The sequence below is a fragment of the Leptopilina heterotoma genome, unplaced genomic scaffold (assembly GCF_015476425.1).
Source record: "Leptopilina heterotoma isolate Lh14 unplaced genomic scaffold, ASM1547642v1 Lhet_105, whole genome shotgun sequence".
Lineage (NCBI taxonomy): Eukaryota > Metazoa > Arthropoda > Insecta > Hymenoptera > Figitidae > Leptopilina > Leptopilina heterotoma.
Window position 1 is genome coordinate 889,160 of NW_025110819.1, and position 27,481 is coordinate 916,640.

Sequence of the window (27,481 nt, forward strand, 5' to 3'; positions counted from 1 at the left end):
AAATTGGAATATAATTCTGAGAAGAATTTAATTATTTTTTAAAAAAGTTAATAAAATTCAATAATTAAGCATTTAATTTCGATTATTAAGAAACACGATTATTTTAAAAACTTGAAAGAAATTTGTTTGTAAAATTCAATTATTTTCAAAATTTTCAATTAAAATTATTAAAAATATAATGTAAATTTAGAAAAATTGTACAATTATATTGTAGTTCTCAGTATAAATATTTTATTGCTAAAAAATAAAAAAAATAAGTTTGTTAATATTTACAATAAATTTGAAAGGCATGAGGGAAAAAGTAATTAGTTTGTTATAATTTTACATGAAGAGAAAAAGCTATAAAATGAACAAGGAAAAGTTTTTTGTGTCTTTGAGGAAATTTTTTTTCCCCTTTTTTCTGCTTCTTTCTTCTTGTGTAGTGAGTATTTCTTGAGTCAAACACAGCGCGAAATTACTCAAGGGATTGCATGTCGATGTTCAAGAACGTCAAGCAAAAGGATATTCAAATTGTAATATATATTCTTCATTTTCACAAAAGCCGTGATTTACGAGATAAAATACACACGAATACAGTGAAAGTCTATAATATATGCAAAATGTTGTAATTTTTGGAATTTTACTTTCGTTGAACTAGTTTTTTTTCTTTTTTTTTCTTTTCCATTGTTATTCACACTAATCACATGAATTTATTATCATTATTTATTTGTTTAATTCTCAATTTGTTTATTTATTTTTCTATTCATTTCATAATTTACTTATTCATATTTACATATTTATTTACTATTTATATATTTACTCATTTATTTTTATCGGTTAATAAATTTTTTGAAACCAAATAGTAATATTAATTAAATAAAAGATCTTGAAATATTATTTGGTTTAATGGCGTTAGCCATTAGACCAATAAATATTTCCAGATCTTTTATTTAATTATTATTATTGAATATATCATAAATCACACTAAAATAAAAGATTTCAGTTGAAATAAAATAAAAAATAAAATCCCAAGAAGATAGTAAAGAAAATAATAAATATTCAAAAACTATAAATAAAATTTTGTTTTTGCCAGAAAAAAAAATTCCGCCTATTATTAAAAAAAAATTAATGACTTTTTTTTATCTGTAAATTTGAAACGTAGAAAATTTGATTTCAAGAATTATAGGATAATGTTTGAAAAGACTATATTAGGGAATATTTGTGAAAATCGGTTGTAATTATCTTGTTATAACTCAATTTTCGTGAGTAATTTTAGTAGACCCATATTAATTTATTAATTAATTAATAGTGGCTGAAGTTTAAATTTAAATAAACAGACTCGCAACAATTGTTCATTTTCTCGAATATTAAGCTCACGTGCGGGAAAACAATAGAGTAATTTAATATTAACACACCTTATTATTATAATTATGTATTTGAAAAAAAGGAAAAAAAAATAATATTCTCCTATTTGTGATTTTAATATGATATTTAATCTACAATTATTTATTAATTTATTTATTATATTAAATATTTATTTATTTAATATTAATATAATATTTATAATATTTATTAAAATAAAAATATTTTATTACAATAATAAAAATTTTGTTATTATTGTTATTATGAAAAAAATGATTGAACAGTAAAATCGAAAACTAAAGCAACTCATTCATATTTTCCCCTATTTTTAAAAATTAAAGTCTTTTATAATTTTTATACTTGGTTTATAATATATAGTTAATTAAATTCCCTCACATTTTCTTCGCAAATAGTTTCATGATAATTTTTTAAAAAAAACATTTTTCTAAAATTTCTTTCTTATTTCTTTATTTCGATTTACAAAACAAAAATATATTAACTATCAGAAAATTGAATTTTACTTTTTTTTAATGTAAAATAATTTTTTTTTGAGTAAAATAATTTTTTGTTAATTTAAAAAAAAAAATTCTGATTTAGAGAAATTGTAGAATATTTATAGAAATTTAGAGAAAAAAATAATAGGGAAACGTCAGAAAATTTTCTGATTACTTGTTAAATAAATATTCCATCAAAATAATATTTTTTTCAAAGTAAATAATTTTCATTTTTGCACTATTTGTATATTTAAAATTTTTCTTCGTTCGTGTATAAAATTCCTTTATATATCTTCTCGCGGTATTCCTTATTTATAAAGAGAGAGAGAGAGAGAGGAGAGAGTGAGAGAGACGCAATTCCTCAACTTCTTGACATCCAAATGAATTCTCAGCTTACGTGGAATTCATGTCAATATTCTTGGATCTTTCTCGCTTACATCTAAAATAAAATTTCCAGACAAAAAAAAATATTTTTTAAGTTAAATTTTATTCTCACATAGATGTAAAATATAAATTTTTAGATAAAAACAATTTTTATTATGTAAATTTTACTTAACAAAATTGAGGATAAAAAGTTATTTTCGTTTGGATCTAAAATAAAATTATTAGATAGAAAAAAAAAATAGAAAAAAAATTTACTTAATAAAAATTTTTTTTTGTTAAAGTAAAAATTTAAGATTATTGAGAGAGAGAGAGAGAGAGACTTGATTTTTAATTTTTTTGAAAACTTGAATAAATATTACTACTTATATCTCATCTCTTTATTATGCGATTGCCATAGGGAATTGTTGGCAAAGTTCATACATGACAGAAATGGTGCAATGTTTTAGCTCGAATTTGCTAAGGTAATAAGATTTATTACATGGATGGACCATCCCTCCTCCCCCTCTCTATACCCCTTTTACCCTCTTATTGCCTACATTAAACTTTGCTGCTACTGCATGCTACAAACCAAAACTCCTTCACCCTCCAGCGATAGGTTATAATTACTAGCCCACGGACTTCGAACGTAGGTAGAGTAAAAAATTTTTTACAAATTTCCATACAGAATAAATGAAAATAGAAAATAAAATTAGAAAAATGCAAATAGTAATTTTTTTTAGACAATATTAATAAAAAAATTCTCACTATATGCATAATAATTAAAAAAAAGGGAAATGTAAAATTGTAGTATATTTATTTATTTTGAATTCAAAATTTTAATGAAAAACTATTTTTTCATTTCCTGATTTGTTTTCAATTAATTTTCTCAGTAGTAGTAAAAAACGTATTTAGTCAGACAATTTTAAAACTCCTTAGTCTGACTAAAACTGATTTTTACTACTTGATTTGGTTTCTTTAATTATTATTTCGTTAAAGTACTACAAGTCAATTGCCGTTAGACTTTAAAATTTAAATATTTTGTTAATTTTCGTATTAGTAGTAAAAAGCGTTTTTAGTCAGACAATGTAAAATCTAATAATAATCCACAGTCTGACTAAAATTGAATTTTACTACTTAATTTGCTTTCGTTAGTAATAAATATCAATTTCTGTGAAACGTGTCTTGAAATAATTTTAATTTGTGATGGTAGTAGTAACAGACATTTATAGTCAGACCTATAAAAATCGAAGATCTGACTAAAACTGATTTTTACTACTTGATTTGGTTTCTTTAATTATTTTTTTGCTAGTAGTAAAAATCAATTGCTGTCTAACGTCGACTTAATTATTATATTAATCATCTAAGTAGTAGTAAAAAATATTTTTAGTCAGACAATTTAAGATTATAAAAAAATCGTTCGTTTGACTAAAACAGAATTTTACTACTTAATTTCCTTTTATATTTATTTCGTTAGTAGAGAAAGTCAATTTCCGTCAGACTTTATTTGGAATTATTTTTTATCTTGTCAGCAGTAAAAATCAATTTTTGTGAAATGTTACTTTAAAGTTTAAGTTGAAATTTTCTTATCTCGTTGTAGTTATAGTAGCAACAAAAAATAGTAGTAAAAACAATGTTTAGTCAGACCTATTAAAATACATAAAAGTCGTCAGTCTTAAATTTACTGCTCACTACTTACTATATTTATTAATTTACTGACTTTGACTTCTTTAGTAGTGTAAATCCGTTTTAGTCAGACAATAAATTAAAAATTTGTTCAAATGAAATATTTTTGAAAATAATAATAATAAATAGTTTTATTATTTTATTATTATATTATTATTATTATTATTATTATTATTATTATTATTATTATTATTATTATTATTATTATTATTATTATTATTATTATTATTATTATTATTATTATTATTATTATTATTATTATTATTATTATTATTATTATTATTATTATTATTATTATTATTATTATTGTATTATTAGAACTCTTGAAAGTTTTTTAATTTTTCGGTATTAAAAATCACTTTCAGTCTAGATTAAAATCATTGAAATAACTTTTTGTAATTTTGTGTTTCATTTTAAGGAAAAAAAATGAAACTAATAGTAAAAAAGTATTAATAGTAGAAGTAGTAGTAGTAGTAAAAACCATATTTAGTCAGACATATTAAAATTACATGAAAGTCGTCAGTTTGACTAAATTTACTATTTATTACTGAGTACATTTACTAATTGACTCACTTTTAACTACTTTAGTAGTGTAAACCTACTTTAGTCAGACATTAGATACCATGAAAATTTTTCAAGAAAAAAAAATATTTTATCAAATAATAATAAAGACAAAATTTTAATTGTTTTCTTAGTAGAAAATATCTGTATTACGTCTGACTAAAACTGACTCAAACTACTTTGATTACTTCCTTCAGATTTTTTCCATTTTCTAACATTTAAAATCCTCTTTAATCAAAAAGTAAATTTACTTAGAAAAATTCAGAGAAATTAAAAAAAAAAATAAAATGTCAAATAAAAAGTTCGTTAAACTCTCTTTTAAGAAAAAAACATATTTATTTTTCCAACAAAGATTTGAAATTATCCTATTTTATCACAGGTACACATAAAATTTTAATTTTTCAGAGATGTAGAGAATTATTTTTTTTTCCAAGAAAATTTTTCTTGTCTTATAAAGGAATTATTATAAGTTTATTTCTTTTTTTTTTAAAAACAATTTTCCACAAAAGCATTTTTTTCCACCCTAATGTTTATCTCATATCTTTTAACCCAGAGCCTCTTAAGACCATTATGAGAGCTCTACTCAGTAAGTGGTCTCTAACATTTTCTATATAGCAACTTTTAAATATATAATTATTTTTTTTAACTTTTATTTTATCCTCAGCTTTTAGAAAGGAGAATTTATGTCTTAATTTCAGATTAAATATTAAATTAGTTTTTCTTATTTATTGAAATGTTTCTTCAAAGTGTTTTATTTCTTTTTCTTCTAATTTTTTCTTTTAATAATTTCTTCTAAGGAGAAAAAAATTCGAAACTGAAGATTGTTTGTCTTTGTAAGCATAAAATTAGAAAAAAGTGTTTTCTTTCTTTTTATTTTAATAATTTGTTCTAATAAATTTTTTCTAATCGAAAGAAGAAATTTCGGAATTGATTTGTGATTTTGTATAAAATTAGAAAAAAGGATTTTTTAAATTTTTATTCTAATGATTTTTGTTAATAATTTTTTCTGATAGAATGAAAAAAATACGGAATTGCAAATTGTTTGTAATTTTGTATAATATTTGGATAAAAGGGAATTTATTATCCAGAAGAAAATTTTTTTATAATTTTTTGTCCGTAAGTCCTTTTCTCTATCTTTGTATATTCTTCTCTTTCTCTTTTAGTAATTTACCGAAAAATATTATTTCAATGTCTTTTTTCTCTACAAAAAAAAAAAAATTATTTTTCGAAATTTGCTTTTTACTGAAAAGAGAAAAATATGTTTCATTTTCAATTTAGAACGAAAATAATATTATTTCAATCTTTCTATTTCTATGAAACTAATTTTTCCGATAGTTTTCCTTTTTCCAAAAAAAGGAAATTAAACGTTTTTTTCAAATTTTTATTCTTTCCAAAAAATTTTATTTTTTTCTTTGTTTTTCTTTCTTTAATTTTTATAGATTTTCTATTTTCTATTCAATATGGAAAAAATTCGAGAACACATTTAAATCACAAATAAAATTTAGAATAAAAATAATTTTTTACTTTAATTCATTCGAAAATTTAATTTAATACGAAAAATTCAAAAAGGAATCTAAAAATGAATCCAAATATCCTTGAATATTTTCTGTATTAAAATTATATTTTCAAATGATTTGGTAAAAAATTATTTTCATTTTGTACAATTTTTTTTAAATTGTGATTTAAATTGTTTTTTTTTTTAACTATTTCTCCATATAGAATAGAAAATAAAAAAATTAAAAGAAGAAAAAGAAAAATGAAAGAAGAAAAAAGACTAATACACAAGGTCTTCTCGCTTTTGTTAGTTATAAGTGAAATGCACAAAAGAGCCTACTTCTCTTTTTCTTTTGAAGACTTTTTTCTTGAAAACCTATTTTTCCCTGTCCTCATTATCATTGTGCTAATAACGCAACGTGATATGGATTCAAAAACGAATTTTCCTGCCTGCAAATTACTTAACTTTATAGTTTAAACTAATTTACATTCCTAACGAATTTTTTTCCCTTCATTCTCGATTCCCATCTTCAAAAGTTGATAATTAAAAAAAAATCGAATTTTATTTGCTTATAATACTGTTTTTTTTATCGCTGAGTGGGAATTTCGTAAAAATTAAATCGCAATATTACCTTGTAATATTAATTAGATATTTAGAAAAATGCAGAATTTACACAATATTGAATTTTCTTGGTGGATAAAATTTCATGTATTTTCCGTTTATACTTAAAATGCACATGTTTAATAAAATAAGGGGAAAATAGAAAAAAAAATCTAATTAATATGAATAAGGTGAGAGGAATTAATTAGAATAATTTTTCTGTCGCTTTCGTATTTCATAGTACATTACAAAATTTGTTCTTCGTTTTTTAAATTTTTTTTTCCATTTTATTTATAATTTTTAATTCTTTTAATTTTTTCAATTTTTTGTCTCTTTATATTTTTTCATTTCTTTATTTATTTTTGTTTCATTTCTTTTTATTTTTCATTTTTTTCTTTCTTTTCATTTCTTTATTTCTTTGTAATCTTTTACTCTTTATTTTTTTTTTATTTTTCAAATTTTTTTCAATTTTTTAATTTTTTATTTCTTTTTAAATTTTTATTTCTTTCTTTAAAATTTTTCCCTTCAATATTCTCTTTTCAAAAAATATTGAATTAATGAAATATTAAGTTGGAAAAAGTCAAATGCATATCTACTTTAAAAGCCTTTAAACAAATATTATACATTTTCTATGCATTTCTCTCCACTACATTTGTGGTTCAGGTCGACATTCTATTCACCTCGTGTGTAATTTGAACATTACTCGAGAGTAATATCGTCGCTTCTGTCTTCCCATGCCTTCAATTTATTTACCTTTAGAGTTAGACTATAAATAATTTTCTTCAACACAAAAACAAATCACTCCAGCTACATACCTATCATATTGTTTTATCCTCAAATATAAATTTTTCCAAAGTGTTCGCAACGATTATAAATTTTGAAATTAATCGAAATTTTATCTTTATTCACATTCAATTTTAATAAATTAATTTTTTATTTTTGAAAGTTTACTATTTATTTTATTTCCCAACACAAAATAATTTACTTTAATTACAATTCTATTTATTTCGAATATTTACTATAATAATCTTTTTAGAATAAAAAGAAGAAATATAAAAAATAAACGAAATAAATAGCAAAAATAAATAAAATATTTATTTTATTTCTTTACAAATTTATAATTTTTATAATTTTTATTTATTTATTTTTTAATTTAAAAATAAATAAAATGAATAGAAAAAAATAAAATAAATCCAAAATCCTATCCATGGGGATGTAAATCTTCTACAAAAAAAAACTTAAATTTAATACATGACAAAAAAAAAAAAATTTGTGAATTTTGAAAATTTTTTTTACAAGCTTACGATGAAATGGATCGACGGATCAATATTGTTAATCGTTATGTGTCTTTGAAAACATATGAGCAATTTGACCTCTGTTACTAAAAACATATATATATAGCAAAACGGAAAATTATGACTCTTCGTGTAAATGTTTTATATAGGCTATAATTTTATTTTACTCTGACACATTCCTACTATTTCTCTTGACAATTGCGTGATAAGCCAATGAGAATAAAGCTAAAATTTTATCTCTCTACCATTCAAAAAATAACACACGCATTGTCTTGGCAATGTTAAAATATTTTTTTTTTTCACTTTTTTTTGCTTTATTTTCCCCCTTTTTTTTGTTACATGTATAACAGAGAATAAAATAACCAAGTGTAATTAAAATTTATTTGAATCCCTCAGCATCCAGTGGAACATCTTTTTTATTTTTTTTCCCCACCTTTTTTTAATACAATACATTTTACGTATTTTTGGCCCCATTAATTTATTTGAATAAAAGCAGGTTTAGTTTTTGTTTTATTTTTCGTTTTCTATATATTTAAACTTTTATTATTTTCTAGCTTTTATATTTTTTTACATTTTTTAGTTATTATGTATTTTTATATTTTTTATTTGCTAATTTTTATTTTTTTCCTTTTTTATATTTTTTATTAATTATAAAATTTTTTACATTTTTTATTTTCCAATTTTTATATTGTTCATTTTTTAAATTTTATATATATTTAATATATTTTTTGTCTCTCTAAAGTTTAATTAGTTAAAAACTAAAAATGTTTATTAATATTTGAATTAGTGATTGACATTTTGCTTTTGATGTAGTAAATTTTATTTATAAATTAATATAGGAATTATTAATTTTATTAGTAAGATTTATTAATTAAAAAGCAAAAAGTCAGTTACTAATTCAAATTATTAAGCATTTTTATTTTTTACTAATTTAAAAAAAAAATTAGAGAGTAGAAAAATATAATAAATAAGAAATGTAAAAAACTAAAAATATAAAAATTTAGAAATTAAAAAATTTTGAAAATATAAGCACTAAGAAATGTAAAAAATGGAAAATATAAAAAATAGAAAATAAAAAATAGAAGAGTTGAAAATTGAAATATATAAAAACAAGAAAATTATATTTTTTTATTCTTTATTTCCATTATAGTTTATATACATAGTGAAAAATATAAAGAATAGAGAACAATGAATGGAATAAAAAATATTTCAATATAAAACAAAAAAAATATTCAGTATCAGATGAAGAATATAATTATAAATAGATACGTGGTTTTCTATTGGCATTTTATACATATAAAAAAAAGAAAATTTAATACATTTTTAATGGAAAAGACTTTGAATGTACAATGTTCAATTAAGCGAATAATTTCGATATCGTGTATGGAAATGAAGAAAATTGATCTATATAATACGGGTTCGGTTTGTGGTTCTATGAAACGTGTGTGTATATATGTATACGTGTGCTGGGAAAAAAGCTCTCAAAGCTTCGAAAAGCACTTTTTCACATAAGGAATTTGGAGGCTGGCGAAAGCGACTTATAGTCCGGAAGCTAAATTGAATTCCTTTTGAATTTTTCCTTTCCTTCCCGACGAGACACGTTGCTCGGAATACGAACGAATAAGGATTTCATTGCTTGATGAAAGTTGCGTCTAAAATACAACCCGTACGTTTTTTCCTTTAACAAGCGGTGTTAACAGAAATTTCATAAATAGCAGCAATTTTATATATATCGAAAAAAAATCCTATGTCGTAAATTCTAACTTAATTTTTATTTCTAATTTAATTAATTTCCTACTAATTTAATTTTAATCTGTTTCAATTAATTTTTTACTAACTTAATTTTAAATTTATTTATAATTTGTTAATACTTTTCTATTAATTTTTAGGCAAGAGAAAAATTTTATTTAAACTATAAATATAATTTTATTTGAATTAAATAAAAATAAATTTGTCTCAGAGTCTATTAAATTATTTTTCTTTTCCAATTAAAAACTTTATTAAGCGCAAATAAAATTTTATGATTTTTACGCAATTTTTATTTAAATTAGCTTTTAACAAAAAGTTAGTTCGACAATAATTAAGAATCATTATTACTACAAGAATGAAATAATTTATAATGTTCTTTTTTATTCTCTGTCTTTTATTTATTTTTGTAAATTAAAGAAATATTGAATGATTCTTTTGTTCCTTTTTTAATTGAGAGGAAAATAAAATTTGAAAAAAAAGGAAAAAAATTTAGGGTGAAAAAAATATTAAATTCTCTTCTCTTTTTTTCTCATTATTTCGTAACCATTTTTTTTTCTTGGTTTTTTCTTCTATTATAAATTATATGTAATATATAATATAAAAAAGATATAATAACTCAATAATGACCCTCGATGTATCTTAAGAGAGAAAATGATGTAATAAATTATTATATGTATTATTCGATAATTCAAGTAGGTCTCTATCAATGAATAAAGTATTAAAATCTATGTGTTTGGATAACCGCGGGAGGAAAGATAGTAAAACGAAAAGTCGATAAAGGAAAAATATAATTTCAGGGGTGATACCGGTGGTGGTGGTTGTAAACGAATATACTCAATTTTTATGACTGAAAGATAAAGATATGTCTCGATATAAAAGAATCGATATAAATCATGTTCCAGTGGTAACAAAATAATTTGTTTTTTAGACCTCTATCGTAAATTTTTCGCTTTTAATATTTTTCATATATTCATTTCATATATTTGATGCGCAATAAGGGTTTAATGATTTTTGATTTTTTAACAATCGATTTGATCATAAAATAATATTTATTTTTTTAAAAATAATTTCAAACTTCATTTTGTAATGAAATTTAATTATTTATTTATTTATTTATTGTAATTGAAATAAATTTTAAATCAAAATTTGTTAGTCAATAATAAATTTCAAATTAGAATTAAGTAATACGCTTTTTCAAAAAATACCTTTATTAAATAATTATTATTTAATAAAATGATTGATTCGGCTGTAATTAAGCATCAAGACCATTTTTTTTCAAGGAAAATTATTTTATGTCACAGATAAATTTTTTTTCTTTTTAAATAACTTAATTTTTCAAGAACTATCATAAAATTATGACTTATAAATTATTTAATGAATAATTTTTACTATTTTCATAAATACTAGATTGATAGAAGAATTTTAGTTGAAAATACTAAAAAAAAATTGATTTTTGGAAAAGTTACAAATGATTCCAGAAATTCAATTATTTTCAAAGCTTTTAAAAATTATTCGCAGAATTTCAATAATGTTAAAAAATTCATAAAAAATTCTCGTCATAATTTCAATTATCTTTATAAATAATAAAATTCTTCTCCGAAATTCAATTATTTTAGAAAAATTTTTATAAAATTCCTGGGAAAATTTCGAAGGAATTCATTTATTTACAAAATTTTTGAATAAATTTCTTCCAAATAATTCAATTATTTTCATAAGTAATAAAATTTTTACAGGAATTCAATTATTTAAAATACAAAATTTCATAAAATTTTTCAAAAAATATCAATTATTTAAAAAGATTTTTATAAAATTCGTCGCAAGAATTCAATTATTTAAAAAAATTTAACAAAGTTCTTTTCAAGAATTCAATTATTTCTATAAATAAAAAAAATTCTTCATCGAAATTGAATTATTTTTATAAACTTAAATAAAATTCGTTGCAAGAATTCAATTATTTTTAGAAATAAAAAAATTCTTTACAGAAATTCAGTTATTTTTATAAACTTGAATAAAATTCGTTGGAAGAATTAAATTATTTTCAAAAGTAATAAAATTCTTCTCAAAAATTCAATTATGTTTAAAAATTAATAAAAAAATTCTTGTCAAAATTTCAAGTAACTTTATAAATAATAAAATTCTTCTCTGAAATTCAATTATTTTAGAAATTTTTTTATAAAATTCTTGGGGAAATTTTAATTATTGTCATAAATAATAAAACTCTTCGCAGGATTTTAATTATTTTTGATACAATATTTTAATCGAATTCCTCGAAAAATGTAATTATTCTTAAAAATTTTATTAAAATTTGTGAAAAAAATTCAATTATCTAAAAATTTGTTGATAAAATTCTTTATGAGAATTTAATTTCAACAAACATTCAAATATTCAATAAATTATTTATTTTTTAATAATAATTAAAAAAAATTTTTTTTAATAATATAATTAATTTAAATTATAAAATAAAGTCAAGTGGAAAATTATTTGAATTAAATTAAAATTCCTTTCCATTTTAAAATGACTCTCGAAATTAGCATTTATGAAATTTTTATTCCTTCGTTTACTTTTTTTTTATCTCTACGAAGTGAGGAAAAAGAGATGATGAAATAGTAAAATTGTTTTGTTAACTGTTGGAGAAGAAGTGATAACGTTTTTTTTTTTTCATATTTGCACTTGATAAGGGAAATAAACTTTTGCGATACAATTTTACGATTCGATTTATGTATATATATATGCAAATAATGACTTTATATGGAAACGAAGTATAAGATACAAACTGCTTTTAACTTTCTTTTTTCAATTTTTAACAGTAAAAAACGCCCAAAAAATAATTTTTATTATCGAAAGTGATTTTTCTTTACACAAATAGTTTTTTTTATATGTACAATTTATTTTTAACAATAATAATTTTTAATTAAATTAATTAAAAATACTTATTTTTAATAATAAGAATAATAATATAATAATAATATAATAATATTAAAATAATATAATAGTAATATAATAATAATGAAATAACATAATAATAATTTTTAATTTAATTAAAAATACTTCTTTCAAATTAAATTATAAATTATTTTTATTATTATTTATTTATAGTACTTCTTTGATTGAAATAATTTATGTTAAAACAGAATTATTTTTTGAGCATATACAGACAATAAGTCTACTATTGTAAAACTTTGTTTTGTTGGTGGTAATTATTACTTTTTTCATTTTTTGTATTAATAATTTTTCCCCTTTTGAAATTTAACTTGTCCGGGACGTAAATCTAAAAGTTTATAGCCTGTGGGTTCATTTTGTCATGTTTGCACTTATACCCACCAACATTGCAATGCATGCAATGGAGGAGCTTATCTAGGATTTGTGAACTTGAGAAGAATGTACCTTTTATTACCATTTACTTCAACTGCAGAAATTTCATTTATTACATGAAAATTCTCAATGTATTATCTGATCACAAAACAATGGTGAAGTGTTTACAGAATGTTTTACAATAATATGTTTCCTCTTCTTAAATTTTATTAATAAATAATTATTATTAGTAATTTTTTAATATAATTAAAATTATTAAACATTTTTGCTTATTCAAATTTAGAGATTAAATTATTATTTTTATATTGTTGCAAAGGCAATAATTTTATTGATATAATATAATTAATGGTAGAATAAAATTAACGGTACAATAAAATTAATAGCACAATAGAATTAATAGAGCAATTAATAGCACTAATTAATTATAATTATAATTAATTATTATTAATTATAATTATAATATAATAAAAATTGTGATTTTTATCGGACTAATTCGAAATTTTGTGTTAAATATGTTTATTCCACATTTCTCTGATAGATTTGATACATAAATTTTTTTATTGCTCTCCCCTTTAATCCAAAATCTACTTTATAATCAGTCAACCTTTGTGCATTGTATGTATATATACATATATGTTTAATTAAATGACATTCGCATCACTCGGTAGAGAGTTACAAAGTTTTACCGAGTTGTCGCTTCACCTGACACATTTTATCCCATATTAATCCAACACGTTGATATTAAATACGCGTACAACTGCGGGAAACTATGCCATTTTAACAATTTCCGACTGAAAGTTTCATTTTCACAATGCACTCACTTCATTCTGAAATATTTGATCAATTACGCTCCCATTATTTGAATACCGATTTATCGGGAATATTATATAACATTGTTTTGATAAAATTCCTTTAAAAATTATATACTTACGGCAATCGAGTAATAATATAATTATATTGTTATTCAATTGCCAAGCCGTAAGTATATAAATTTTAATTATAATTATACTTATATTAGGTATAATATAATTATATAATTACAATTATTTACACTGAAAATAAATTTATTTTATTCAAATAACCGAATACTTGTCTATTACACAGTAAATCGTGAGGTATTAAAAAGTGTTGCAGATTAAATTAACACCAAAAAAGATTAAATTAATCAATTTTGGTGTTATTTTTTACAATTAATGAAATTTTAGTTCATTAGATTTTTTTAAAACTATAAAACATGAAGATATCGATAACTCCGAGTCTTCGACTCGGAGTCATCGATTTCTTCATATTTTATAATAATTAAAGATGACCAAGTAATAAAATCATTATTTTATATTATAAGAATATTATACTTCTTCAAAATTATTTTCATTATTTCAATTCAATTATTATTTTCAAAAATTTTTAACTACAATTTTACTTTATATGTATTATTTTTATAATTTTCGAAAAAGTTGTTTGGCAATTTTCAAATCTATATGTTAACAATATTCAATTTCACGAAATTTCAATTATTCCTAAATTCTTTAATTAAATGCATATTTGAAAATAAAAACTTCAAGTAATATAAAAGAAAATTCAATTAAACTTTTTCAAAAAAATTAATTTCAAAATTCAATTATTTCTAAAAACCCACGTTATACCTAATGCTTTTTAATATTCAATTATAATCTAAAATTTTAACTGAAATTCATTTTTATGAAATGAAAATCAATTTTTATTAGAAAATTCTACAAGAATTTAATCATTTAAATGCAAAAGTAAATAATTTATTGAATAATTCAATGTTTCTCAAAATTCAATTCTCACAAAGAATTTTATAAAAAAATTTTTAAATAATTGAATTCTTTTGTCGAATTTTATTAAAACTTGTATGAACATAATATTACTTTTTTCAAATGAATTCAATTATAATTGTATGAAAAATAATTGAAACGCTGCGATCAGTTTTATTATTAGTAAAAATAATTGAATCCTTAAGAAGAATTTTATTACTCTTGAAAATAATTGAATTTCTGCAATAATTTGTAACTTGTGTAAAATAAAATTTTTTTCTAGTGTTTTTAACTAAAATTCTTCAATAAATCCATTATTTTTAATAATTTTTAAAAAAGTTCTTTGAGAATTTTCAAATTCATTCGTATACAATTCAATTTTACAAAATTTCAATTATTCGGAAATTCTGTAATTAAATATATCATGAAAAATAAAAACTTGAAATAATTTCAATATAAAAATCCTATTAAACTTTTTAAAAAAATTAATTCTACAGAATTGTTTGTCAAAAATATGAAAAATTAAGAATTTCAATGATTTTAGTTTGAAACTTTTTCAAAATTTAATTATTTCTAAAAATCCACGTTATAATGCTTGTAATATTTAATTATAATCTAAAATTTTAACTGAAAATCATTTTTAAAACGATTTTTATTAGTAATTTCTGCCAGAATTGAATTATTTAAATACGAAAATAAATAATTTATTAATTTCATGTTTCTTGAAATTAAATTCTTATAAAAAATGTTATTAACAAATTTTTTAAATCATTAAATTCTTTGGACGAATTTTAATAAAATTTTTAAGAACAATTAATATTTTTCGAGGAATTCGATTAAAATTGCATTAAAAATAATTGAAATTCTGCAATGAGTTTTATTATTTATAAAAATAATTGAATTCCTAAAAGAATTTTATTATTTATAAAAATAATTGAATTCCTAAAAGAATTTTATTATTTATAAAAATAATTGAATTCCTATAAAAATGTTATTATTTATGAAAATAATTGAATTATTGCGAAGACATTTTAAAAAAAATTGGTAAATAATTGAATTCCTTTAAAAATTTTTATTACTTATGAAAATAATTGAATGTTTTGAATTTTATTCAAATTTTTTTTAATAATGGAATTCTTTTGGAAAATTTTATTGAAATAGTAGATTAATAGTAGATTATTTTAATTCTTTCTGGTGTTAATTTAATCTTAGAGAGATTAAACTGTTGTAAATTATTTTAATCCATTCTGATGTTATTTCAACACCTCACGTTTTACTGTGTTATCAAAAAAATATTTAATTAACTCAAGTAATTTTTATTTTTCTCTTTTAAATGGTGTTTGCTTCAATTATACTGAGATTATTTTTCAAATACTATTTATTTGATAATAGACAAGTAATCGATTATTTGAATCAAAAACATTTTTTTCAGTGAATTTATTTATTTCAATGAAAACGGGACTTGACAATATATTACAATTATTATTATAATTGTATTATATATCATAATTATAATAATTAGTAGAAAAAATTGTTTTTTTTTTATTTTTTAGAAGAATTTTCAATATTTTTGAAAGAATTTTGATTTTGATTTCGAAAAAATAATTTCTGCTGTAATTAGAAAAAATTGCGAAGGAAAATAATATTACGATACCTATCATAATTATATTTTTTATTTAGAAGTATAGGTCTTTAAATTTTTGTTTTTAAAAAATCAATCGTCAACGCATTTTAAGGAAAATATTCTCGACAATGGAAATACAAAGATTTTTTTTTGTTGAAAAAATATTTTACACTCTGAATTTTATTTTTATTATACTTACTTAGTATTCTTTAATGAGAAATAATTAATTGGTATTAGCAGCAAAAAACAAACAAACAGTTTAATGAGAAGTAAGTACCACTGAGTCAGCATTTCTTCTGATTTCAAGATAATTATTATAGTGCTGGATAAAAACTACAAACGCATTTTAAAAAATTGTGAAATTAGAAATAAAAGAATTTGTTTTCAATTAAAATTTATTAAAAAAGAATTTTTTGCAATATTTAAAATTTTAATTTATCTTTTTCAAGGTAAATAAATAAATTATTATATTTACTAAACATTTAAATAAATAAATAAATAAATAAATGAATATTGCAAACAATTTTTTCAATTTTTAGAAGTAAACGAGTCACGAAAGCTTTATTCATTTATTTTATTTACTTTATTTATTTATATTTAATATTAGTAGATAAAATAAAATTAAAATAATTAATTAATAGGTACCTACTTACATTATATATTTTATTTTTATTTATTCGTTTAGCTTTTATTTATTTATTTTCTATTTTCATTATTTTCAGTAGTAAACGAGCTACGGCAAAATATTCCTTTTGATGAAAAATATAAAAAAAATATATAAAAAGTTTTAAACAAATATCATTCGCTTATTAAAAAATTAGAAGTGACGTACTTTTCGATTAATTAACTACATTGTCGGATTTTATATATTTCACTATATATATATATATGTTTCAAAAGTGAATTAGTTTCATTACAATTGTGAATTTGAATCGAGGCATAATAATCAATTTATCATTTCAGTTTGAAATTTAATTTCAAAGCATCATTCAAAATTATGTAACAAGAGCAAAAGTTAAAAATTTGCAAGAGAAATATGATTTTCAATTTGGAAAAAAAGTTTTAAAATCTTTTTAATAATTATTAATTAGACATTTATAATTTAATTTATAATTAAATTTATAATTAAAAATTTGTGATTAAAAATTTTAAATAAAAAAATATCTATTAAATAAAGTGAACTGAGTAAATAAAATATAATAAACAAATAAAATAGAATAAACGAAATTTAATAAAAAAAAAGTAAAATAAAATTGAAGAAATAAAAGAGTGGTAAAAAAAATTTATTTCGAATCGAAAGTAGTCGTTTTTTTTTATTGAAAAATCCTAATTCTCTTAAAGTTATCTATATAGTTATTTTTTATTTCGAATTTTCAAATAAAGTTTAGTCAAAGTTATTCTGAGAAATGGCTGTCCTTTCTTAGACTCCTTTATCGACAAGCAAAACAACAGATTGAGAATTTCAGTTCTGTTTTGTCTAGAGAAATCTGGAATAGGTTGAAACTTCTTGGCAATTCGAAATTTAACGAAGACGTCGATAAGTTTCAACGCCATTATACGTGAACAAAAGAAAAGATAAATCTCAAAGTTTTATAAAATTTTTAACTTTCATGATTAGAAAACTTTTAATTGCAAAACTTAATTGCTGTTAATAATTAATCAGTTTATTTTTTATATAATAATATATATCTATATACATATGTTTCACACAATGACTTTTGATATTAAATTTCGAATTTAAAAAATCTTCTACTTGTTTCTACTGTAAATAAATTTACAATTAAATTATAAACAAATTGTAAATAAATAAATAAAATATTATAAATAATATATTATAAATAAACTATAAAATAAATTCATAAATAATTTATATATACAATATACAATGTTCCCCTTAGTTTTTATTTCTCTATTGTCTAAATTCCCAAACTAAAAATTATAAATAAATTATAAATAAATTAATAAATAAATTGAAAATAAATTATTAATAAAATAATATAGAAATAGTAAAAAATTAATAATTTAAATGAATAGTAAATAAATTATTAATTAATTAAATAAATAGTAAATAAATTATTCAATAGTTAAATAAATATTAAATAAATTAATTATAATTTAAATAAATAGCGAATAAATGATTAATGAATTAAATAACTAAAACATAAATTATTTTATAAATAAATCAATTCGAAGAGTCAAAATTTTTTTTTATAGCAAAAAGAATGGAAAAACTTTGGAAATTTTAGCCGCTGGATTTGACCTATTTAATTAAATTTCCCTCACCAAAGAGTCGGCTATTTATCTTATAATCAATCTAGGAAATTCGAAGGCGGGTTAAATGAAATAATTCAGTGAGAGATCGTGCTTCCTAACTGGCAATTAATAATAGGCTGCTCCGTCGACAAGGATTGAAAGTCTACGGAAATATACATGGAAATTTATATAAAGGAGTTGAGTAACCCTTTTTTTTAAAAAAAAAAACAAAGAGAGAAAAAAATACCACTCCTCTATTAAATTTTAATTATCAGTTACAGAGTTCACTGTATTAATTTATATTCGAATCTAGAATTTAATTAAAACTTGCACTCTTTTCAATTAGTTGATAACTTTGGGTCTGTATTTGAAACGTTTTCAGATTTTTTTTCTTTGATTTTTTCTGAAATTTTATTATCCAATAGTTCGAGTCGAATAATTATTAATTATATTTAATTATAATTCACTGTTCTATTGCCTTTTTGTGATTTTTTGCTATTTATGCGAAATATTCTATGTTAACACGAATCGTCATAAACAAAAATTGTCAATTTTACACATAAAAATTCATAGTTATGAACATTTAAAATGATATTAGAAATTAGAAAATTTTGAAAAAATTATGTAATATACCAATTTTATGCTCAATTTTTATTTCTCAATAACAATAATGTTTACACTCATTTTTTTCTTTTGGTAAGAAAAACATTTGATATTCCAGTCTCTTACTATTTTTGTAGAAAATTCTCAGTTTTTATAAGGAAATAATTTGCATCAATTCTATTTCTTAATTTTAATTGCTTTTAATTGTTTTTAATTTTAATTGTTTTAATAAAATTCAAAGTTTTATCAAAATAAAGGAAAAAAATGTTTATAAATTATATTTGTCAATTAGAAAATTTAATTGAAAATGAAACTGAAAATTTTTGGAATTTTTAGAAAATAAGGAAAAAAATGTTCTGTTAAATTTATTTAAAATTTAAACTAAAATTCATTTTCAAATCAATTTTTATTAAAAAATTCTACGAGAATTTAATTATTTAAATACAAAAGTAAATTATTTATTAAATAATTGAATTATTATCCAGTGTAATCCTGAAATTTAATTTCTTTCTTGAAAATAATACTAAAATAATTGAATGTTTCTTAAAATTTAATTCTCATAATGAATTTTATTAACAAATTTTTAAATAATTGAATTTTTTTGACGAAGTTTAATAAAATTTTTTAGAATAGTTACTTTTTTTTAGGAATTTTATTAAAATTGTATTAAAAATAATTTAAATTCTGCGATGAGTTTTACTATTTCTGAAAATAATTCCATTCTTGCGAAGAATTTTAAAAAAAAAGTTTCAAACAATTGATTTTTTTCGAAAAAATGTATGCAAATTCTATTTTTAATAATTGAATTCCTGTAAAATTTCCATTATTTTAGAAAATAATTGAATATTCGTGTAGAATTTTGTCAAAATTGTTTTTAAATAATTGAATTCTTTTGGGAAATTTTATAAAAATAATAGATGTACAAATTATTGAAATTAGAACAATTTTTAAAAATAATTGAAATTTTGACATTAATTTTATTAAAATTTTTGAAAATAATTGAATTTTATTTCTTTTGAAAATAATTGAATTACTGCGAAGAATTGATTTTGTTGAAAAAATTTATATAAATTCTATTTTAAATAATTGAATTCATGTAAAGTTTTTTTTTTGAAAAATAATTGAATGTTTGTGTAGAAGTTTGTCAAAATTTTTGTTTAATAATTGAATTCTTTTGGGAAATTTGATTAAAATAGTAGAATTTTGAAAAACATTTAATTAAGAAAAATTTTTGATAATTATTGAAATTTTGACATTAATTATATTAAATTTTTTGAAAATAATTGAATTTTTGTGATGAATACTATTATTTATGAAAATAATTGAATTTCGCATTGAATTTTATTAAAATTCCTGAAAATAATTGAATTTCTGCAATCATTTGTAACTTTTTCAAAATTCAATTTTTTCGTATTTTTAACTAAAATTCTTCTATAAAAATACATTATTTTAAATAAAATTAATTAAATATTACAAATTTAACTAATTTTAAAAGATTTGTTCATTAAAATTTCTAAATAATTTATTTATTTTATGATAGTTGTTCAAGATTTAAGTTATTTAAAGAGAAATTTTTGTCAGAAATTAAATATAAATTACAGTTTAGTTTGTAACAATTAACTATAAAGTATTTTAAGTTTTTTTTCTATAATAATTTTCGATTGGATCTTCCGAGAAATGTCAAACTCGTCCCGAGGCTTCCAAATTATTAAGTTGATGAGAAACTGTAGAATTGTCAAGTCTTCGATAGTTTCAAACCAAAACTAGGACTCGAAATTGCTGGAAGCAAGAGTGGTCCGCATTAGTAATCAATCGTGTAGTCTAAGCCACCATAAAATCTTTATAAAGTTTCTCTGAAAACCATCTGTAAAGTGGTTACTTTACTTTAAGTTTTTTTTTAAATTTCCCAATCATTTAAAATATTTTTTTATTAAATAAATAAATAAATAAATAAATAAAATTAATAAATTGACATAAATTAAACAATTTACTTTATTACGTTAAATTATTAATCCCCTTTTAGAATAATTTTATCTGTGTCTCTTTTTATATTTTATTTTCTTTATTTAAAATTCAATTTATTATTAAGTATCTATTTATCATTTTTACATTTACATTTTTTGTTTTTATTCTTTTTCCCTCTGTAATAAATAAATAATATATATTTTTATAAAGTATTTACAGTAAAAATTGTTCTTTATTGCATGGGAAATGTTTGTTTTTTGAATAAATAAAGTAAAAAAAAATTATATATATGAAATATTTTTTGTACAAAAAAAGGAGTTTGACCTCAAATGACGAAGTGCCTCATTACAATTTTTAATAAATTGCATATTTATAAAAACATCGCAAGTTCTATTTATACACTTATGTTGGTTTTTATATAAAAAAATAAAATTTTTAATGTAGAAAATTCTGTAACATCATGTCTCACATTTAAAAGACATTCAGAGAGTAGTCTTTTGATCTTGCTTTTTTTAATTAAAAAAAAAAAGTTTATAAAGAAATGCACTCGTGGAAATGTAAAAAATTAATTAATGCACAATTAATTAGTTTCAAATAGTTAAATGACGTTTTTATTTATAATGTCCTTCTATTTTCTTGCAATGTTTTCTTTAATTAAAAACTTTTGTTTGTTTTAATATCTTTTATGTTTTATTCATTTACTTTTTCTTGTTTTATTTATTTTGATTTAAAAAAAGAAAAAAATAGAATTATAAAAAATAGAATTAATTATTAAAAAAAAAAAAAATTGATAAAGTAATAAAGTTCCATTCAGTCAAGAAATGTAATTTGACTTTTTTTCATTTCATAAAAACGAAATCGAAAAAAAGTTCCAATTTTCTTTCTGTCATATTAAATGGACATATTTTTGTCTATAAAAATGGCAATTTTTTTCTTTATCGACACATGAGTAAAGTATACCATACTTAAGGAATTGACAGCATCCGTTAAATTATATAGGTATAGCAAAAGTTAATACTAAAAAGAAATTACCAACCTTACTTAGTGAAATAATTTTTTTTTCTTCCTTTTGTTTTGAGAAATCTTTTCTTTGCATTTTTTCTCACTATGGTTGAAGGGGAATCGATGTTATATACACAGAATAACGTCAATTTGTCAGAAAACACGTTTCTCGGTCACAAGAATGAAATATCTTATTTTATAAGTCGCAGTAAATAAACAAGTTCTTTATTATTATATATATGGAATCGTAAAATATAACAAGCAATTTTTTCTTTATTCTCCTACAAAATATAAGTGTTAAAAATCGCAATAGTCGCAAATATTACATAAATAGCTGCAGAATGTTTTTTTTTTACTTTTATCACAAATACTAAAAATATAAGAGAAAGAATAATTGAATATTACCAGGTCTGACTACAATTGACCTACACTACTGAATATTAATTAGAAAAAATTATTATTAATAATTCAAGTTGTAAATTGAATATTAAAATTTCTTATCTTCAAAATCAAATTAGAAAGAAAAATAATTACCATGTCTGACTAAAACTAACCTATACTACTGATTTTCAATAAAATCAGAAAAATTATTATTAATATTAATAAAGAAACCTGCAGATTAAATACTGAATTTTTTTATCTTCAAAATCAAAAAAGGGAAGAAAAATAATTAAATATTACTAGCTCTGACTAAAACTAACCTAAACTACTGATTCTCAATAAATCAGGAAAATTATTGTTAATAAAGAAACTTGCAGAATAAATACTGAATTTTTGTATCTTCAAAAATAAAAAAGGGAAGAAAAAATTTAAATATTACTAGGTCTGACTAAAACTAACCTATACTACTCAATCTTGATTATGAAAATTGTTTATATTAATGATAAATATTTCTTGATTGAATATGGAAATATTTTATCTTCAAAATCAAAAAGGAAGAAAAGTAGTTAAATTTTAGTTCCAAGTCTGACTAAAACTGACCTATACTACTGAATCTTGATTAGGAAAATTATTGTTATTAATAATAATGAAAGCTGCAGATTGAATTTTGAATTTTTTTGTCTTCAAAATCATAAAGGAAGAAAAATATGCAAGTATTAGCAAGTCTGACTAAGACTGACCTATACTACTGAACATTAATTCGGGAAAATATTTATTAATAATAAAAGCTGTAGATTGAATATTAAAATTTCTTAACTTTAAAATCAGAAGAAAAAAAAATAATTTAATATTACCAGGTCTGACTAAGACTGACCTATACTACTAAACATTAATAAGGAATCATTTTTATTAATAATAAAGCTGTAAATTGAATTTTGATTTTTTTATCTTTAAAATCAAAAGAGGAAGAAAAAATAATTAAGAACTTTCTAGTCTGACTAAAAACGACCTATACTACTGAATATATTAATAAGAAAAAAATGTTGTTTATAAAAACCTTGTTAATTTCAAACTTAATTTTTTCATCTCGAAAATCAAAAGAGAAGAATTATTATTAAAAATTTTCAAGTCTGACTAAAACTGACCTATACTACTGGATATTAATTAGAAATTATTGTTATTAATAAAAAAGTTGACGATTGAAAATTGAATTTTTTTTATCTTTAAAAAAAAAAGAAAAATAATTAAATACTTCTAGGTCTGACTAAAACTGACCTACACTACTGATTCTTCATAAATCAAAAAAATTATTATTGATAAAGAAACCTGCAAATTGAAAATTGAATTTCTATCTTCAAAATCAAAAAAGGTAAGAAACATAATTAAATATTACCCGGTCTGACTGAAACTAAACTATACTACTGACTCTTCATAAATCAGAAAATTTTTATTAATAATATAGCTGTAAATTGAATATTAAATTTTTTCATCTTGAAAATCAAAAGAGAAGAAAAATAATTAAGAACTTTCAGGTCTGACTAAAAACGACCTATACTACTGAATATATTAATTAGGAAAACTGTCGTTTATAAAAACCCTGTTTGATTCGAAATTAAATTTTTTCATCTTGTCAATCAAAAGAGAAGAAGAATTATTTAGAATTTTCATGTCTGACTAAAACTGACATATACTACTGGATGTTAATTAGATATAATTGTTATTAATATAAAAGTTGCCGATAGAATATTGAATTTTTTTTTATCTTTAAATTCAAAAAGAAAGAAAAATAATTAAATATTTCCAAGTCTGACTAAAACTGACCTATACTACTGAATCTTGATTAAGAAAATTATTGTTATTAATAATAAAACTTTCAGATTGAATTTTTTTCTGTTCAAAATCAAAAGGGACGAAAAATAATCAAGTATTAGCAAGTCTGACTAAAACTGACCACTACTACTGAATATTAATTCGGAGAATTTTTATTAATATTCAAAACTGTAGAATTATTATTGTAATGATTGTTATCTTAAATTACATAAAAAATAATTTTTTTATTCCTAAATTTAAAGAGTTTTTCAAAATTTCAAATTATAAACAAAATGGTTGAATGTCAATATTGAATGATAAAATTTGTTTTTTTTTATTATAGTATTTTATAGTTTTCGGATTTTAATTTTTCTTTTTTCTTTAAGGGGGAGGGTGAGGGAATATTTGAGCGACATTAAAAAAAAGATACAGTAGAAAAAAACAGAAAATATTGTTTAAATTATATTTTTTTACTTATTAATTAATTGAGAGAAATTTGTGAGAGCAAATAAATAAATAAAAAAAGAAACAGAGAAAGAAGAAAAAAAAAGATAGAAAGAATGAAAGAAAAAAGAGGAGAGAGTGAGAGATAGAAAATTAAATGTCATCAATGGAGTGGAAGTGAAAAAGATATCGGACTTAAAATACGAGTCAAAAATATACCAAAAACTTTCTCGAGATTCTGATGTTAAATCATATTCTACTATCACTTGAGTAAAGAGCACTTTTCATTTTATATATGAAGTTCGTTGGGAGAGGGAAAAAAAAATCACACGAGAAATGAGATAATATTGTGAAAAGTGAGAAAAATTATTTTTATCGCTAAAGAGGTAAAATTTACCCAAAAAAAAAGTAAGTTTGGAAGATTTTTTTTGAAAATCTTTTTGTTTTTACAAATTTTTTTCCATTTTCTTAAAAATCTTTTTATTTAAAGTATTTTTTAAATCCTATTTTTGTAAGATTTTTCCCTAATTTTTGTTTTTTTTTCTGAAATTTTTTGACATCTTTTTGAAAATCTTTTTACTTAAAGTATTTTTCTAAATCTTATTTTCAAAGTTTTTTGACTTTAAATTTTTTTATAAAATCTTTTGTTTTGAAATTTTTTGTTCATTTCTTTTAATTTTATATTTTAAATCTTTTCATTCAAAGTATTTTTTAAATATTTTTTCAAAATCTTTATTAAAAACTAGCAACATATACCTCACTCGCTAACGCTCGTTCGGTTGTATTTAAACTTATTAGTTTTTACTTATTTTTTTTTTTTTATTTGAACTAAGTAAATATTTACTGGACATAAATATTTTAATTTATGGTATCTATTAAATAGTTATTTGAACCAAATACAAATTACTTAAGTCAATTAAATAGAATAATTTAATTTAATAAATATTGCTTTAAATCAATTATAAAAATTACTTGATTAAATAATGCATAGTTTTTAATTAAAATAAATATTTATTTGAATCAATAAAATAATTTTTTTGAAATAACTAAACTTAGAAGGTTAGATTTTGAATGTTAGCCTGATTCTCTGAATAATTAGTAAGAAAAGGGCGAAGATACGTCCATTCTTTTCTTACTAATAGGATTTTCTGTAGGTAATGATCAGGGTGTTTTTTTGAAATTTTTACTGCACTATTCTTACGCATGTCACCGTCACCAATATTGTTACAATATATATTGTAACAATATTGTTACAACAAAGTCTAGACTTTGGGTTTTTGCAAGTCTAGACAATATAGTTGTATAATAATATAAATTTTTCTTTCTAAACCAGAATTTGAACATTTACAAAATTAAAACCTTATAGTGGTTAGAAAATGTAAAAAATTATTAATATTTATAAAAATATAAATTATTTTATTTAAAATCATTGTGTAATAAGACAAAAATTATGAAGTGACATTTACAAAAAATGTCATTGTACATTATACGAAATGTTATTTTTACGTATTCTCTTACTAAACCTTTCATTTTCGTCCGCTATCCTGGATTCGCCATTTTGTATTTTTAAAAAGTGACTTTGGATTCATAATCAGTGGAATTTTACTGAAAATCAGTTGAAAAGTACTAAAATATCAGTCATTCTTCACTGATTATTATTTTATTGTGATTTATTTATTAATATTGTAAATTTCTGTCAAACAAATAATTTTACTAAAAGTCAGTTGAAAATTACACTTACAGTAGTGTTTCATTCGAGCAACACGATCCGAGAAACGAACAAAAAACGATTTTCTTTTTGTTTTGATAACCAAGCTGTCATGTTCGCTCGTCTTATTGAAGTAAATTTTCATAAATGTTTATTTACATTATTCGAAGATAATTAAATCTTAAAAAATTACTATAAAAAAATTCTAATAATATTAGTTTTTAAAAATATTATAATGTTATTTTTCGAAAATAATTGAATTTCTTAAAATAATTCTTATATCCTAATTTACCTTTAAAAATTTTTTTTAAATTTTTGATAATTCAATTATTTTCAAAATTTGCAATTAAAATTCTTCAAAAAATTGTAACAAAATACTTGAAATAAATTAATTATTTTCAATTAAATTTTGCACAATTTCAACTATTCAAAAAGGTTTCTATTGTAGACATATTTGAAAAATTTAATTGTGTTAAAAAATTATTCAAAGAAATCTAAGTATACTTATTTTTAATTATCTATAACTTAATCTATTGAATTTAGAAAAATTACATCAAGAGGACAAAACTTTGTTCTTTCGTCTACTTTTGAATAATGTTTAGAAAACTAAATTTTTATTAATGTTTATTAAAAAATTATTTTATACCTAAAAATGTTAAATTTTTTTAATTTAGGCATGATTACAATCACAGGCACACAAAAAAAAAGTTGTCTGTTCATTGAACAAGACCTACATGTCTTATAGTATTTTGGCCCCCTGAATACGAATATGAAGTCAGAATTGCTCCAGCACCCTCTGTTTTTTTTAAATCGAAAAAACTACCCTTAAGTCTAAAATTCAAGAATTAAAGTAAAAAAAAATAAAAACACGGCTTTCTTCGGAGTAGAAGAATATATTTGTGCGTTTTCTTCTTTAAACAACTCAAATAATGTCAAAATTGCTCCACCACCCCTGTTTTTTTAAATAGGAGAAACTACCCTTAAATCTAAAATTCAAGAACTAAAGTCAAAGAATGAAATAACC